Source organism: Ahaetulla prasina, chromosome 2 (assembly GCF_028640845.1).
Source record: "Ahaetulla prasina isolate Xishuangbanna chromosome 2, ASM2864084v1, whole genome shotgun sequence".
Classification (NCBI taxonomy): domain Eukaryota; kingdom Metazoa; phylum Chordata; class Lepidosauria; order Squamata; family Colubridae; genus Ahaetulla; species Ahaetulla prasina.
Genome location: NC_080540.1, coordinates 162753374 through 162771598, shown reverse-complemented (window position 1 = coordinate 162771598; position 18225 = coordinate 162753374). Strand labels below are relative to the sequence as shown.

Sequence of the window (18225 nt, the reverse complement as noted above, 5' to 3'; positions counted from 1 at the left end):
ATTATGTTTACAAATAACTCAAGTTGGCAAACATACCCAGTGCATCTCCTCCTCTTTTTGTCCCCATAACAACAAACCTGTGTGGTGTGTTGGACTGAGAGAGAGAAAGTGACTGGCCTAAGGTCACACAGATGACTTTCATGGCTCAGGTTAGGCTACAATTCATGATCTTCCGCTTTATAGGAGCCGTGGTGGTGCAGTAGTTAGAATGCAGTATCACAGGCTAATTCAGCTGTCAGGAGTTCAATTTTGGAGGCGTGGCCAGCATCGCGTCAAGACGATGCAAACCCCTGGGCTCTGGGAAAAGCGTCAAAATTTCAGTCATTTTGGGGGTCCTCAATGGACCATAGCTGTCCTGGAGGGAAGGCACTGGCCAGCACAAACAGGGAAGTTGCAAATTCCCTGCAGCACCGGCACCCAGCCTTCAACCTAATGACAAGGAAAGGCAGACATTAGGAGCTGCTAAAGTTGGGACAGCCACACAAGAAGATTGAGCAGGAGAGGAAATCTGAACAGAGTATTGTTACCGGGTGAGCGATTGGCCAACTCGCAGGTAAGAAGGAAAAAAAAAACTTTTAAAGTTCAAAAGATTTTCCAGTTTGAAGTTAGCGGCTAATTGTCACGCTGAAACTTAAAGTGAGAGGAAACAAACAGCAAAGAGGATCTATAAGACAAAAGCCCTAAAAGAAATAACGTTCCATCTGGATTTAAAATTGATTTTGGAAGAAAATATAAATATTAAAAGGAGAGGAGTTCGATCTTAATTGGCTCAAGGTTGACTCAGTCTTCCATTCTTCCGAGGTCAGTAAAATGAGGACCCAGGTTGTTGGGGTCCTATGGGATCCCAACTATGGGATATGGGATGTCCCTGGACTGGAGCAACTGTTTTTCACATTGCAATTCTGGACAACTCATCCATGCCAAATGACACTCATTCTGAAGTTGTGTAGTGGCTATCGATAGGCTTTTGAGCCCAAATGAAAGACCTCCTAGACATTGTATCTACCTTATCAAGCATGATTCTCCCTGTCCAATTGGAACATTGAGAGAGGTCTACTAAATATCTCACCATCACTTAACATGAAAGGGGCTTGTATTAGGAAGCAGATCTTAGTAGTAGCCCCCACATTGTAGAACATTCAGGCCCCAGACATGCAGTTTGCTCCCATGAGTCTCATTTTAGGAAAGCTCTTAACACCATCCTATTTTGACAGATAATTTTGTTTGTTTACTAAGGCTAATTTGCCAGTTCAATTGAAAACAACTCTGAACAGTTTACATTCTTAATTCCATAATAAGATTACAAGACAAACTAATACTTTCAAACCACATGACCCAACAATAAGTTATTCTCCTTGTGCCATCATATCCATTCACAATCAGCGATCAAGTGACATTATTCCATCAATAATCACTCAACATTTGTCTGTCTCCAGAGACCCTCCAGAAAAGCCAAGTCTTAAATTGGTTTTTAGAATAGCACCATCTGAGGACATCCATCTATTAATTCTATTCAACTAAAAGTAGCTTATGTTGAGTGGATTCTTATTGTAATATTTCTTATTTTAAATATGATACATGGTTTTTGGATGACTCATGTACACACCCCAATTCAGTCAGATTTGAGTTGTTCATCAACGTTGTAAAATAAATAAGCCAGTGATGGGATTCTAAATTTTTTACTACCAGTTCTGTTGGCATGGCATGGCTTGGTAGGCATGGCTTGGTGGGCGTGGCAGGGGAAAGATACTGTAAAATCTCCATTCCCTCCCCACTCCAGGGGAAGGTTACTGCAAAATCCCCATTTCTTCCCAATCAGCTGGGAGGAAATGGGGATTTTGTAAGGCAGAGCATAGATGGGGGTGGGGCCAATCAAAGGTGGTATTTACCAGTTCTCCGAATTACTCAAAATTTCTGCTACCAGTTCTCCAGAACTGATCACAACCTGCTGAAACCCTCCTCTGAAATAAGCCAATAAAATGGGCATTCCAACTATAAGAATCAGACTTATAAGCAGCCACTTAGGCTTATCCGATCTGAGAGTTAAAATATTTTTAATGATATAGAATTGCAGTTTGATCCAGGTACAGTACAGCACAATACAGTATGCAGATCTATTACATCATATTATGTAAATCCTGCCTGTGCACCAGAGAGGGAGTTTGTTTGTTTGTTTGTTTGTTTGTTTGTTTGTTTGTTTGTTTGTTTAATTTATTTGCAGTCCATTTCATTTCAAACAACTCCTGGGTGTTTCATGATGGACCTGAATCCAGGTTTCTTGGAATCCTGTCCATGATGAACTATTCCATAATATTACAAGCAGGTTATTTGTGAGGTGTTGAAGGGGGCGGGGGGAAAGTCAGAATGGTAGCAATGACTGCAAGACAGAAGCTTTGCCTTTTTCTTCCATGCTTTGCATGCATGACCCATGTAAAAAAAAAAAAGAGAGAGAGAGAGAGAGACAGAGAGAGAGAGAGAACAGGGCTTCAATCCCACAGTCATGGCTGCCATCTTGACATTTTAATACTTCTGCCAACATAAGGAGCATTTAAACACATTCATAGAAAAGTATCCATTATATTATACCATAATGAAATGCATTTAATTATTTAACACATGCATTCTGCTTTGCCTTTCTATAAGGTTGTTTCTCATTCAGCGAATTCAGCGCTACATCTCACAAGTATCTTAGCTAACAAACCGAAAGAACAATTTTGAAATAGCCTTTTTAAAAAGGAAAAAAAATAAAAAGCTGGTCTTGAAAGTAATCACATCTCAAGCAGTTTAAAGTTTGAGCTAAAGCTGCTTTAATTAAATGTACCGTAATTTAAATTTGAATTAAAGTTTCTTTCTGTAGTTATTTGCAGCACTAAGAAAGCAAAAGAAAATAGAAAAGGTTGAACAGAGGAAGAAGAGATTATTTTCCTTATTAACTTTAAGCGGGAGAGTGCATTTAATCTCAAATAAAGGAACAGGCTCTTGAATTATGGAACTGCCAACAACAAAGATTCCAGATGAATTTTTCTCACGCATGCAATTGTGACCTCACTTCGTAGCTCTAGAATGGGCCTTGCTCTCTTAGCCTTAAGTGCACTCTAGGAAAGACAATCCTGACATGCTTTAGAGCAATGTTTTTCAAACTTGACAGTTTAAGATGTATGGACTTCAATTCCCAAAATTCCATAGCCAGCCCAGCTGGGGAGTCCACACAGCTTAAGTTTGCCAAGTTGAAAAGCACTGTTTTAGAAGATTTGTTGAAAAGATTCAGCAAACAATGCAAGTGAAATGGACTATTACTCTCATAACAATTTGCAATCAAAATATTTAAAATGGTATTCCATAATTCAAATGCACCATTTGCTCTGTTTCCATTAGAACTCCCAGCACCCAGAATCCTGGATACATATTGCTCATATCTGTATTCAAGATTGGTAGCTGTCCGGTTTTCCCCCCCACTGAATATACACACACACACATACAATTCTTATTCAGGAAAGTACTGTCTGGATAAATGAATATTTCTGAATATTAATGAAGAATGACAGCAGATCAGGAATAGCCTCTCAGGTCTAAAATGGGACTAGAACTCACCATCTCCTGGTTTCTAGGCCACCAAATCAGACTGGCTCTATATATATCAGAGATAAATTCCTTATTCCAGTGTAAGTTCACAGTTAGCCCTATTATTCTGTTCTCTTCTATTCCATTCCATTCCATTCCATTCCATTCCATTCTATTCTATTCTATTCTATTCTATTCTATTCTTAACCAAACTGGAAATTATATATGGCTTGCTGCTACTACTACTACTAACATCATTATTAGCCCAGGTTCCCCAATTGTTACTACTTAGCTTCATCTCAGAATTCTCAGCCAACCACTTTCTGCCAAGCACACTGGGAATTTAGGAACTACAATTCTCCTAATACATTCAGACATTCATGAGTAGGACTTTAGCTTCCTGTTGTTGCCTTGGTTTTATGGGCTGGGGAGGCCAAATAGCAGGGTTGCAATGGATTAATAGTTCATTTTTAATCTGGGGGAAGTTCTCTTTCTCTTCATGAAATAACACAGCAGAGCAAGTGTTCTTTGCCATGGGGAATCCCATGTTTCTGTGCATTGCCTGTAACAAGCAGCATTATTTCAAGGCTTGTGATGCAATTGTCCTATGGAGGAACAGCTAAAATTAATAACCCAGGTTCCTGAAACTGGATTACAGGTAGCCCTCGACTTACGACCACAATTGAGCACAGAGTTTACGTTGCTAAGTCAGAAATCTGTTAAATGAGTTTTGCCCCATTTTACGCCTTTTCCTGCTACATTTGTTAAGCAAATTACTGCAGTTGTTAAATTAGTAACACATCTGTTGAGTGGAACTGGCATCCCCATTGAGTTTGCTTGTCAGAAGGGCACAAAAGATGATTACATGACCCTGAGACACTGCAACCATCATAAATATGAACCAGCTGTCAAGTTTCTAAATGTAAATCACGTGACCATGGGGATGCATGGTCATAAGTCACTTTTTTTGTGTGCTATTGTAACTTGTGTGTGAAAAATGGTCATAAATTACTTTTTTTCAGTGTTGTTGTAACTTTGAACGTCACTAAACAAAACTACCTGTACAGTTTTAATCCCAAGTTAAAATAAATTCAATCTTCAGGAAGTTGCTCTCTCTTAACTTCGAAACCTGATCTTTCTAGTATGCTAGTGTCCATAATATAATATAACGCTCATAACGGGCAAAGCTAGTGAGAAGCATTTTAGTTTCAAAGCAGTAGTGGAATTCAAATCCTGTCACTACTGGTTTGCTTGTGGGCATGTGGGCGCTCACGCACACGCAATGCTTCTGTGCATGCCAGAAGCTTCTGCGCATATGGAGAGACGTTCGGGCATATGGGCACAGCCTCCCGCTGCTATCGGTTAAACCGGTAGCAACCCACCACAGGTTTCAAGGTCATTTTACCAAAATTTCACTGGAAAACCCATCTACAAGTGTTAAAAAGGTAAAGGTTCCCCTCGCACATACGTGCTAGTCGTTGCCAGGGGTGGTACTCATCTCCGTTTCAAAGCCGAAGAGCCAGCGCTGTCCGAAGACGTCTCCGTGGTCATGTGGCCAGCATGACTCAACGCCAAAGGCGCACAGAACACTGTTACCTTCCCACCAAAGGTGATCCCTATTTTTCTACTTGCATTTTTTATGTGCTTTTTACACGGCAGCATTAGGGATTTGAACCACTGAGCTGTCGACCTTTCGATTGACAAGCTCAACGTCCTAGCCCCTGAGCCACCATGTCCCTCTACCAGGGTTAATGAGAAGTTATTCATTTGCATTGACCTTTGGACCTTCGGACCGTTCGCCGCGAATTGAAAACATATTTGTTTATTCGCGCAGGGCTAGCTTAAGCTTTTTAAACTGTTTAGTTTTTAAATTTTAAATTCTATTTATGTTTTAAATTGGGGTTTTTAGATTTTAAATATTTTAATTTCTCGGCCAATTGTGTAATAAGTTTCTTAATTTAGTTTTTTAAATTGTATATTGTGTATGTTTTTTAGCCTGGCTGTACACCGCCCTGAGTCCTTCGGGAGAAGGGCGGTCTAGAAATTCAATAAATAATAAAAATAATAATAATAATAATTTAGGTTTAAATTACAGGAGATTTGGATTATTTTAAACGCTGACTGCTCTTTAGAAGGCCAGATCCTGAAGATGAACCTGAAATACTTTGCCCACCTAATGAGAAGGAAGGACTGACTGGAGAAGAGCCTAATGCTGGGAAAGATTGAGGGCAAAAGAAGAACGGGACGACAGAGAACGAGGTGGCTGGCTGGAGTCACTGAAGCAGTAGGCGTGAGTTTAAATGGACTCTGGGGGATGGTAGCGGGCAGGAAGGCCTGGGGGAACATTGTCCATGGGATCGCAATGGGTCGGACACAACTTCACAACTAACCACAACAAAAGTTTATTTTATGAATTGCACTTGTAGAGATTCTGCACTAGGGATTTACATTGCTCGAACAGCCTTCTTATATGTGAATTTAGCTGAGCGTGAAACGGATCATTACATTTATAGAAGAAACTGAAGGCATTGCAAAAGAGGCTCTCCGTTTCATAGTGGGCAAACAACTGGGTTGTTCAATCAGGCGCAGAAGATACTGCAATTCCCAAATGCACATGAGAGGAGAGGGAGGGACTCAAAGAATTCTGAATGTTAAAGAATACATGTTATTTGTTTGGATATAATTAGAACCAAAAGAAGGTTGGCCTATTGATGACCCTTGCAGTGATTTTGGTTAGATCAGTGCTGGTGTCATTTAGTCTGCTTGCAGGTTGTGGAGTCTATCACGTATGGTCAAAACTGTAGATTTCAAACGAGATAAGATAATTATAAAGCGTATTATTAAGCTTGCAATAAAAGAACAAAGAAACGCCAGTGTGAATCAGGCTAGAAACCAGAAATCTGGGTTCTAGTTCCGCCTTAAGGCACAAAGCCAGCTGGGTGATTTGGGGCCAGTCACTTTTTCCCACCCAGCCCTAGGAATGAGTCAAGGGCTTCTGAAATCTCATCAAGAAAACTGCAGACTTATCCAGGCAGTCAACAGGAATCAAAACAGATTCAAAGACAACAATAAATAAATAAGTAGAGAGATAATTATTTAGCCACATGTTAAAAGGTAAATTCCAGTTATTCATAGGTTGAGTGGACTTGGCTGGTATTTTAGAGGGGAAATGACCAGGGAACAGCTATGTTAGATTGAGGAATCTGATAACAAGCAGATTCCATCCTGTTGCCAAGCAAACATTGGCTATATCTGGGAGATCCCCAGGAGCCCAGCTTCAGTCATAGAAGACTTTACCTGTCATCATAAATAATGGACTTATAAGATTTGTTTGCTAGTTTATTAAGGCTTATATACCACTCAGATCCAAAGGGGACTCTGAAAAGCTTACATTCCCTTCTTTTGGTAAGAAAATATAATGGCAAAATAATATTACAAAATTATAAGGTAATAACTTATAAGAACTGTATTAATTATATTATTAATATATTTTAATATAAAATTTTAAATTATATTAATGTTAATTTTTTAACATTAAAAAAAACTATAAATACCAAGGAACAAGAAACATCCAAACACAAACCAAAGGGCTCCCAATTTATGTGTTTATTTTTTTATTTATTCCCTTCTGTGGGCCCTCATAAAAGTGAAATTTTAATGGATTTTCCCAAAGCTCCATAAGGTTGTTGAAGCTTATATAATTTTGAGATAACACAGGCTGCAACTAAGAAGGCTTGGCTCTTGAGACGGCCAGGTAGGTGGAAGTTCTTGAAAGAAGGGTCAAAAGTGAGCCTTCACTACCTGGGCTTAGTTTTTGGCCAGAAGCCACTGAGTCCTGAAGATCTCCAGGTCCTGAGCCATGAGAGGCTTTAGAAGTGAGAACCATCATCTTAAATTATTCAATCAAAAACAACTGGCAACTAGTGAGGTTCTTGAAATAAGGGTATTACATGAGCCACAGTAGCGCAGTGATTAGAGTGCAGTACTGCAAGCTACTTCTGCTGCCTGCTGGCTGCCTGCAATTTGGCAGTTCGAATCTCACCAGGTTCAAGGTCAACCTTCCATCCTTCCGAGGTGGGTTAAATGAGGACCCCGATTGCTAGGGGCAATATGCTGACTCTCTAAACTGCTTAAAGAAGGTTGTAAAGCACTGTAAAGCGGTATATAAGTCTAAGTGCTATTGCTACAATGGAGAACTTTGACATTCCCAGTGCTGCTTGAGGGCTGTATTGTAGACCATTTGAAGCTTCCCAATAGTCTTCAAGCATAGTCTCATGTATAATCCAGGTACATGAAATACAGTATTATTCTCACGTATGAGCAAGGTATATCACATGCATGGCTGACTGACACTTTTACTGGGAGGGGAGTATTATGTAAACTTGTACATAATATTTCAAAATCCAGCAAAGTCCATTTTTAAGCCTGAAGTTACAAACTAAAACTGTGGAAAGATGACAATTTCATTATGACTTCAGTCAGTGCCAAATTTTAGTTTCTCCGTTAACTAATAAATAATTGTTCAAAGGAATATTTACTTAAAGGTAGCTGACAAAATTCCATTATGGTGATGTCATGATCCAAAAGTTGCTTTGAGGATGTCGCACCAACATTCACAGTGTGGATAAATGTTATTTGTCAATCAATTCCCTTTTGTGACACATGGATTGCTTTATGATTATTCAGTCACTTGAAACAGTTTATTTAGTCACTTATTCAGTCTTCTTAAAAGGCTGCCTTATAATCAGATTCTTGGTCTCATATGCTTAGTACCATGTATTTTCATTGAGTCTGGTTTATACATTATGATAAGCCACAGTAGCCTGGTTCACACAAGTCATACACCAAAACAAACCCTCAAATTATATTAAAGATTAGTCAAAATTAAACAAATCACATGGAAGTTTTAACATCATGTAGAAGCTCATCCTTCCTTTTTTTTAAAAATTGTTTGATCAAATAATTCCTTTCTGGTCCTCCAGCACACATTGATCCTCTGTTCAATATAAGTAGCTCTACTACTTATTAAAGTATTAAAAGCATGAACCAATTTTCTGCCTGCCTTGAACAGAATCTCACATAAGAGTCTTCTGCTGGTATTGAATGATAAAGGAACAATTCCGTTTGAAATGAGATAATAGAATAATAGAGTTGGGAGGGACTTTGGAAATCTTCCAGTCCAAACCCCTGCTCAAGTAGGAGACCCTATACCATTTTAGACAAATGGTTGTCCAATTTCTTCTTTAAAACCTCCAGTGTTAGGGCACACACAACTTGTGGAGGCAATAGCAATAGCACTGCTTTACAGCCCTCTCTAAGAGGATTACAGAGTCAGCATATTCCCCAACAATTTGGCTCCTCATTTTATCCACCTCGGAAGGATGGAAGGCTGAGTCATCCTTGAGCCTGGCGAGATTTGAACTGCCAAATGGTAGGCAGCTGGTAGTCAGCAGAAGTAGTGTGCAGTACTGCACTCTAACCACTGTGCGACCACAGCTCATTAAGTCATTCCACTGATCAATTGTTGTCACTGTCAGGAAATTTCTCCTTAGTTCTAGATTGGTTCTCTCTTTTATTAGTTTCCATCCATTGCTTCTTGATCCTGTGTGAGGTGAGCATTTCAGGCATGCAAACCCTCAAACAAGGTTTAAACAACAGAATCAAATCATTTCGTTTCTGTGTTCATTGGCACAAAATCACTTGCAATTTCATGATGGATACCTTTACTCAGACAATAGTGGAGCAGAAGTGCAGTGTCAGAGACCCTCCGTGTCTGCAGGATCTGAGATTACAAACCAATAGAAATGGTGTTCCCACCGTTGGGACCAGAATGTCCATTGCTATACAAAGCAGGGCTTAAGTGAGTTACACCTGATTTTATGACCCTTTCTTGCTGCAGTTGTTAAGTGAATTTCTGTGGTCATTAAGTGAATCATATATTCATTAAGCGAATCCAACTGAGAACATCGTAAATGGTGCTCACCTGGCCCTGGGATGCTGTAAATACATACTGATTATCAAGCGTCCGAATTTTGATCCTGTGACCCCCCGGGGACACTGCCTAGTTGTAAGTCGTGTTTTTTTTCAGTACTGTTGTAACTTTGAACAGTTGCTGAATGAATGGTCATAAATTGAGGAGTACCTCCATTGTAGCTACATAGCTCTTTTACAGAGATAGGCAAATAAAATAAAATTATATTTAATAGACAGCGGCGGTATAGATTGATATAGTCTTGCCCTTCTTTATCTGAAACTCATAATTAATAGTCTATTTGCATACAATGAACCCTGAGACTGAACCAGATCTCCGTTCTTTCCACTAATATTTTTTGTTCTTAGGAAAATATTTTTTAAACCCAGGTTCATGTTTCTGCTGTCCAGACTCCTATTACTTTATTTCAGATTATAATCTGGATGCATGTTTATGTCAGCAATTGTACCTTTCCCCCAACAACTTTTCCGATTAATTTTCCCTTCCACATTTCCTTTGCAGTGCTCCAGCTTTCTTCCTTTTAAAGCAATAGCTAAAAACATACTAATAAATTCAAGCTCTTGAACTATGAAGAAAAATAATATTTTTTTAAAAAGCTGTGCTTTTTTAATAACAACAACAACAAAAACCTGTTTACCAACTCTCAAGTTTGTTGGTAGACCAGAAAAGATAAAGTTCTTGTCCTTATTAAATATTTATCAGTTAATTACAATATGTAGATTGCACGGGTGGGTCATTCATCTTTTAAGGGGGAAGACAATAAAATACAGTGGAAAGTTGTGTTATCATAATTGCCTGCTGCCACTGGAAGCAGCCAAAGCTGCTGCAATGTATTTTACGTTTATCTGCACCGCCGCATTCTCATTTTGTGCACACAAAGCTGCCTCCGTTATTATTTCACAGATACTTAATGACTGCAACCTCTGCATTTTCTTAGGAGGGCTCTTTGCCAAAAGAGAGTTGGTTATCGCAACAACCTCAGAGTGATCTGTCTCTTTTTATCCTCTCCCACCCAAGGAAAATAAAAGGAAGGGTGATTAGAACCAGAGATTTGCTACCTTCTTCCTGCTTTAGATCTAGTCTATTGATATCAAAAATTCGGAAAATGCCTAACTTGACTCTGCTGTCTGTCTCGTCTGTCTGTCTGTCTGTCTCTCTCTCTCTCTCTCTCTCTCTCTCACACACACACACACACACACACACACACACACAAACAGGAACAAAAGAGAAACAAGTCTCTATCTCCCACCTCCATCTAGGTAAAGGTAAGAGTTCCCCTCGCACATATGTGTTAGTCATTCCCGACTCTAGGGGGTGGTGCTCATCTCTGTTTCAAAGCCCAAGAGCCAGCACTGTCCGGAGACGTCTCTGTGATCATGTGGCCGGCATGATTAAATGCCAAAGACGCACGAAACGCTGTTACCTTCCCACCAAAGGTGGTCCCTATTTTTCTACTTGCATTTTTTACATGCTTTCGAACTGCTAGGTTGGCAGAAGCTGGGACAAGTAATGGGACTCGCCTGGTTACACGGCACTAGGGATTTGAACCGCTGAACTGCCGACTTTTCGATCAACAAGCTCAGCGTCTTAGCCACTGAGCCACTGCGTCCTCCATCTAAGCCACCCTGAAAAGCAGTATTCAGTATTGGGTGTTGATGAATAGTGGCACGTTGCCCGAAGTGTTATGGTTAGGGTAGGCTGAATGCCACCACGTGTTTACTGGACCCGTGCCCCTCCTGGCTGGTGCTGGCCACTCAGGAGGTGACACGAGGCTGGCTCCAGGCGATTACGACCGCTTCTTTGGTGGAGGGTGTCTTTCCGGCCGCCTTGAAAGAGGCGGTGGTGAGACCCTCCTTAAAGCCTTCCCTGGACCCGGCTGTTTTAGGTAATTATCGTCCGGTCTCCAACCTTGGCTTGGCGAAGGTTGTAGAAATATGGTGGCATATCAGTTTCCCCTACACCTGGATGAAACCGTCTATCTAGACCCGTTCCAGTCGGTTTCCGGCCCGGTTACAACACGGAGGCGGCTTTGGTCGCGTTGGTGGATGATCTCTGGAGGGCCAGGGATGAGGTTGTTCCTCTGCCCTGGTCCTATTAGACCTCTCAGCGGCTTTCGATACCATCGACCATGGTATCCTGCTGCGCCGGTTGGAGGGATTGGGAGTGGGAGGCACCGTTTATCGGTGGTTCTCCTCCTATCTCTCCGATCGGTCACAGACAGTGTTGACAGGGGGGCAGAGGTCGGCTCCGAGGTGCCTCACTTGTGGGGTGCCGCAGGGGTCGGTTCTCTCGCCCCTTCTGTTCTTTATCTACATGAAGCCGCTGGGTGAGATCATCAGTGGTTTGGCGTGAGGTATCAGCTGTATGCGGATGACACCCAGCTGTACCTTTCCACGCGGACCACCCCAGCGAAGCTATCAGTGCTGTCCCGGTGTCTGGAGGCCGTCGGGTCTGGATGGGGAGAAACAGGCTCAAGCTCAATCCCTCCAAGACAGAGTGGCTGTGGATGCGGCATCCCGGTACAGTCAGCTAAATCCAGCGGCTGACCATCGGTGGCGAGTCATTGGCCCGATGGAGGGGTGCGCAACAAGCGTCCTCCTGGATGAGCGGCTGTCTTTAGAAGACCATTTGTGGCCGTCTCCAGGAGGCGTTTACCAGGTTCGCCTGGTCGTCAGTTCGCCCCTTTCTGGACCGGGATGCCCTGTGCACGGTCACTCACGCACTCGTGACGTCTCGCCTGGATTACTGCAATGCTCTCTACATGGGGCTCCCCTTGAAGGGCATCCGGAGGCTGCAGTTAGTCAGAATGCAGCTGCGCGGATGATAGAGGAGCCCTCGTGGCTCCCACATAACACCATCCTGCGCAGGCTGCACTGGCTACCTGTGGCCTTCGGGTGCGCTTCAAGGTGTTGGTGACCACCTTTAAAGCGCTCCATGGCATAGGGCGGGTTATCTGGGACCGCCTACTGCTACCGAATACCTCTCATCGACCCGTGCGCTCTCACAGGAGGGACTCCTCAGGGTGCCGTCAGCGAGGCAATGTCGTCTGGTGGCGCCCAGGGAGGGCCTTCTCTGTGGGGCTCCCACCCTCTGGAACGAACTGCCCCCGGGACTTCGTCAACTTCCGGACCTTCGGACCTTCCGCCGTGAGCTCAAAACATACTTATTTCATTGCGCAGGACTGAGTTAGGTTTTAATTAATGGGTTTTAAGTGGGGTTTTATTTTTTATATTTTTAATTATTTTAATTGTTAGGCTTTATAATAAGTTTTTTAATTGTTTTTTAGATTGTATTTATCTGTTTTTTTAGATGCCTGTAAACCGCCCTGAGTCCTGTGGGAGATAGGGCGGTATATAAATTTGAACAATAAATAAATAAATAAATAAATGGTCACAGGTTCACTCTCATTGGTCTAGTCTGAGACTGCCGACTGGACTCAACAGGGTACAGACTTCCAAATGCCAAGGTGGGCGTTCTTCTCAGAGAGTCCTCTTCAGTGACTGTGAAAAACCGGGAGCTATGCAACATGTGCTCAAACAGCTCTTGACAAATGTGCACCACATTCCCATAAGAGGTCCCTATGAATCAAGACTTCTGCTGGATCATCAGTAGGCGCCAAAGTACCTTTAACTTCTTCCCTTGCATTGCATGGTGTCGCCTGCTGCTATTATTTACTTGTTTTGCTTTCTGTTAACTCCGAGTAGTAAATAAATTGGAACCTACATCTTCGAGCTGCAATGCATCATCTTATTTTTATAAGGATGCCTCTCAGCTCCGTGGACTATTTTGTGGGGGGGACTTAAACAATGAATAGCTGATGGTTGGGGTTTTGTCGAAATGGTGGTCCACCTGTCCAGAAAAAAGAGCGAAAGATAAGCTAGAGTAGAGAGATTTGAGGTGGACTAGATGGAGGGGAGACGTTTATAGGTTTTTTTATTAGTGGTTCTATTGTCATGATTTCCCTCACCATGGAGCCATTTGGTCAGCTCCGACAGGCTCCCAAATTCCAAATATGGTCCAAGTGTGGCGAACCTTTTTAATGGTTAATAGTAAGAGCTTTATCCTGTCACCAGTTCTGGAGGCTATAAACCTGCCTTTACCAAATTCCTTTACCCTGTGGGCTTTTCATTGGCCTCTGATAAATCAGTAGAATTTGAGCTGGCCCATGGATATACTTTAAATATTTTCTAGTAGAAAAATGGAAGACAAACATTTAAAGTTATTTAGTTTTTCTTTAAATCAATGTACACGTTCAAAACAGTAGTGTAGAACGAGGGTGAGCAAATACAAATAAATAGGAGAACTGGAAAGCTACGGTAAACTGCTTATGCCCTCATTCTAAAATTCAGCTTGAGAATGTTTCTTAATTAATCCATAATTCAGGAGGAACAGAACCTAGGGTGCAGTGGACCAGAGAAACAATAAATGAATAGAATAAGTGAATTCCTACTATCTCTACTCACGTTTGGTTCTCATCCCTAACTAGTACTGAGAAGCCCTAGCAGCTCTCTCTTTCGAATCATCGCATTAAAACCATGGGCCACAATTTCACAAGTGACTTATCGTGCACTGCAAAAATTGCGTTGCCGTGGGGAATTCAGAAAGACAGAGCACAACACTGAAGAGAAACAACCAACCAATTATTCAATCATTATTGGAGGCCTGCTTTGAAAGAAAGAGGAATCCCAAACAATGGGAAAGCAAAGATTCTTATAGAAGATCTGGGTACCAAGTAGGAAATCCTAAGGATTTGGTTTGTTGGCAACCTTTGGTGAAGCCATGGTTGGGCTTCAAAAATTTTAGCAAGGGGTTCTCTGCCTGATTGCTGGGTGGGGGTGGCTTAGTCAGCTTCCTGCACATGGCGGGGGAGGCATTTTTGCCCTACCCTGGCTCCGGTGCTTTCCTTGAGCCTCCGGGAGGACGAAAACGGCCTCCCCAGGCTCCAGAGGCCCTCTGGAAGCCGGAAATAGGCCCGTTTCAAGCCTTCCCAAACTTCCGGTAGGCCTGTTTTTCACCCTCCCTGAGCTTCCGCCCTGCACTTAACTGCATCCAAAACAGGCCACGTGGGGACTCCTGGGAGGGGAGGGGAGAGAGGGGTGGGGCCAGCCAGGAGTGGGATTTGGGAGTTCTCCAAACTGCACAGAATCTTAGCTAGAGGTTCTCCCGAACCCCTGCGAACCTCCAGCAGCCCACCCCTGGGTGAAGCAAAGCATTTTCTTGTCTGTGCACTGATGTACCTGGGGTGAGTTCTACTTTTAGGCAAAATGGGCCTTTCAGGAGAACAGCAGAGCTGGGAAAGCCCATTCTTAAGGCGATGGAAGATTGAGGCCATCAGCTGATCAGGAGATAGAAGGCTGGGTTTCTCCAGGTTCAAACTCCCTTGGGCTGTGCTGTGAGCAAGAGCCTCTACTTTTAGAGTTTAGAAGTGGTTTAGAAGTGGTTGCAAGACACTTTGTCCAGGGCATGGAAAGTCAACCTAGGTTTGATGGGGTTAGTCAAAGAAGTTAGAAAATATCCTAATCATATCCAAAAGAGGGAGAGGGTATAGTCTCTGTCTCTGTTTTGCTTGTTAAGCTTATTTTCTCCATCACATGAGTAAAATTAAGAATAAGCAAATTAAGTTCACCCAGAGAACGTCTCATAAAACAATGTGTTTCTGTTGCCCTGCTTCAATCAGTAAGAGCTGACTCCAAATTCAGATAGACATTTTTTTCCAATGCTGCTGTCTGGCTACATAAAAGCAGAATTAGAAGGATTCTCAGGGGCCACATCACTAATTATCTTGTATAGTGCCCAATATAACTACTGTACCCTACTGAACATACAGCTTCTGCTTTAAATCTAATAAAAGTTAATGTTTTTCTTCTTCATTTTCTGGAGGTTTAATATAACCAGTTTTGTTTTGTTTTTTACAACAGGTTCCTAAGGCAGTTGGATTCCTGATTCATCACTTTTGTCATTATCCACCTCTTAAGTGGATCTGCCATGAGTGGGATACAGATGCAATTACTCTGCTGTCTGGAGAGAAGATTCTTAGTCTGCATGTACTTTTAGACTGACAAAGTTGGAGACCAAACATTTGAACATGTTTAAAAGTAGAAAAATTGTGCTTTAATGAGCTATTTTTAACTCTTAAATTCCCTTTCAAATTTCATTAATAGGAGTAAAAACTATATGAGGGAACTGATCCAGTAAAATTGATGAGACGTTCTTTTGTTTTCATTGGGAATATTTTTCCTATTGGAATCAATAAGACTCAGAAATATTAAACTTTGGCTGATGTTCATAATGGAAAACTAAAATTCAACTGTTCAGTTTAAATTCTGATTCTTCTTTTTTTTTAAACTCCCAAGATATAAAATGAAATTTTCAACATTGACAACAATGATGCTTGATAACAGCAGGTGCCAAACCTTTAACCTCAACTATCTTTATGATCCCATTTCACATTTTTCAATGTTTATGTTATTGGACTAAAGGAAATCAATAGTTAGCAAATAAATAATAATCGTTTTGAAAGAGTGAAGCTTAAGGCTGGATTTTCCAAAGAAAATTGTTTTTTTACTTTTAATACTCGTTAGAATTTCGTGGTAGTCTTTCTTCTGCAGAAAAAAAAAAAGCTTGTTTCTGTCTAATTAATTTATAGGGTGTTGTAGAATTAAGGGTAGCCACTTTTGTATTATTGTGAAGGCAGGGAGTGCTGTACTTTCTTTTTTTCAACTAGGCATCTCTCCATAATTGTGTATCTTCCCTGGCTATCCAATTTGAAGAAAGTCCCATGGGACTATTCTCTTATAATTTTATGGAAATGTGGGAAGCCGAAGAGGTTACAGACATCCAGAGAAATGATTGGAAGTGAAAGACCAGAGATAAGAAAAGATTGGACAGCCATTTGTCTGAAACGGTATAGGGTCTTCTGCTTGAGCAGGGGGGTTGGACTAAAAAACCTCCAAGGTCCCTTCCAACTCTTTTATTCTATTATTCAGATATCCATGTGGATCCTGGCCTTCTTATAGTCCTCAACTTACAACAGTTTTTTGAGTGACCATTTGAAGTTACAATGCCACTGAAAAAAGTGACTTACCACCATTTGTCAAACTTACGGCCCTTGCAGCATCTCCATGGTCATGTGATCAAAATTCAGATGCTTGGCAACTGACTCATATTTATGACGATTGTAGTGTCCCGGGGTTATATGATCCCCTTTGGAGATCTTCTGACAAGCAAAGCCAATGGGGAAGACGGATTCACTTAGCAACCGTGTTACTAATTTAACAACAGTAGTGATTCACTTAAGAACTGTGGCGAGAAAGGTCGTAGAACTCACTTAACAACCGTCTCACTCGGCAACAGAAATGTTGGGATCAATTGTAAATTGAGGGCAGTGGTGGGTTTCAAAAAATTTTACTACCGGTTCTGTGGCCGTGGCTTGGTGGGCATGGCATGGCTTGGTAGGTGTGGCAGGGGAAGGATACTGTAAAATCTCCATTCCCATCCCAATCCAGGGGAAGGTTATTGCAAAATCCCCATTCCCTCCCGAGCAGCTGGGACTCGGGAAGCAGAGACTAGATGTGAGTTTGGCCAGTCAGAATTTTTACTACCGGTTCTCCAGAACTGGTCAGAACCTGCTGAAACCCACCTCTGGTCGAGGGCTACCTGTAACTAAGAGGAGTGCAACGTCCACAACTGAACCCCTAACAATAATGCCACTTTTTCACTTCTTCCTTGAGGAAACAAAATTGTGAATCCGTTACTTTTACATCCAATGGAGTTAGAACAGATGGGGGTGGGGAAGATATTTTTTGATGCACAAGGACTTTATGTTGCTGCCCTCCATTTTCCCCACACGCTGTAGATAGAAGCTGGATCTTTTGGCCACATATAGGCTTTCCGTCCTTGTGTTGAAGCCTCACACCTAACACTCCTCGCTGGGCAGAAACCACGTCAAGGGAGACTGGAAAGTCTAGCTTAGCCTGTTGTCTCCGGAAATGGAAGCCCTTTAATGGAAGGCAGGGGCCAGTTGTGTAGGGAGTGTGTGTGTGTGTGGGGGGGGGAACCGTACAAGCCAACTAAGCTTCAGAGCTGCATACTAACTGGGAGATGAAAGAGCAAGAGGCCTTCTGAAGTATGTGCTGTCTCAATGATTAATGGGGGTGAGGGAAGGGTGAGGCCCAGCCCTTCGTATACTACAAGATGGCAAAGTGATTCTAAGAACAACAGAGCAGTGTTCATGGAGGAGAAGTACGCTGCCTTCGCCAAGAAAAATCTCCTGGTGCGGGTTTTTAAAAGTCTCTTTATTTCCAGTATCAAAACACTACATTAAAATAGATGCCAGAGAGCCAAGCGACGATTAAAAAATAAACCAACAGTGGTGTGTAACGTGCAGCGAAAGTGTGGCTCGCAGCAGCCGGTCAGTTCTCCTCCTTCTCATGCCTTTCTTTCAATTCTGCTTCGGATAGTGAGACAATGATCCCGGCTTGCAGCCATTCGCTCAGCCAAGAATCCCAGGACAGCAGGTAGAGTTCTACGGTATCACTGTTTCAGCAGAGATATGTTTCTGCGTGGGTTTCTTTTTAGGTATTTAAAATACAGATTTATACTTTTAGATTTTACAAGGTGCTTTAGGAAGGCCTTGTTCTCCACAGAAATGGAATACTCTTTCTCCAAAAAAA

At 41.9% G+C, this 18225-nt stretch overlaps 1 protein-coding gene across 1 annotated transcript in view; it reads right to left on the bottom strand.

The window, feature by feature from the left end:
• The window catches only part of LOC131190833 (homeobox protein Hox-D3a-like), a 178392-nt gene that overhangs the window by 37891 nt on the left and 122276 nt on the right, over positions 1 to 18225 (bottom strand). The gene's annotated exons all lie outside the window — the stretch shown is intronic.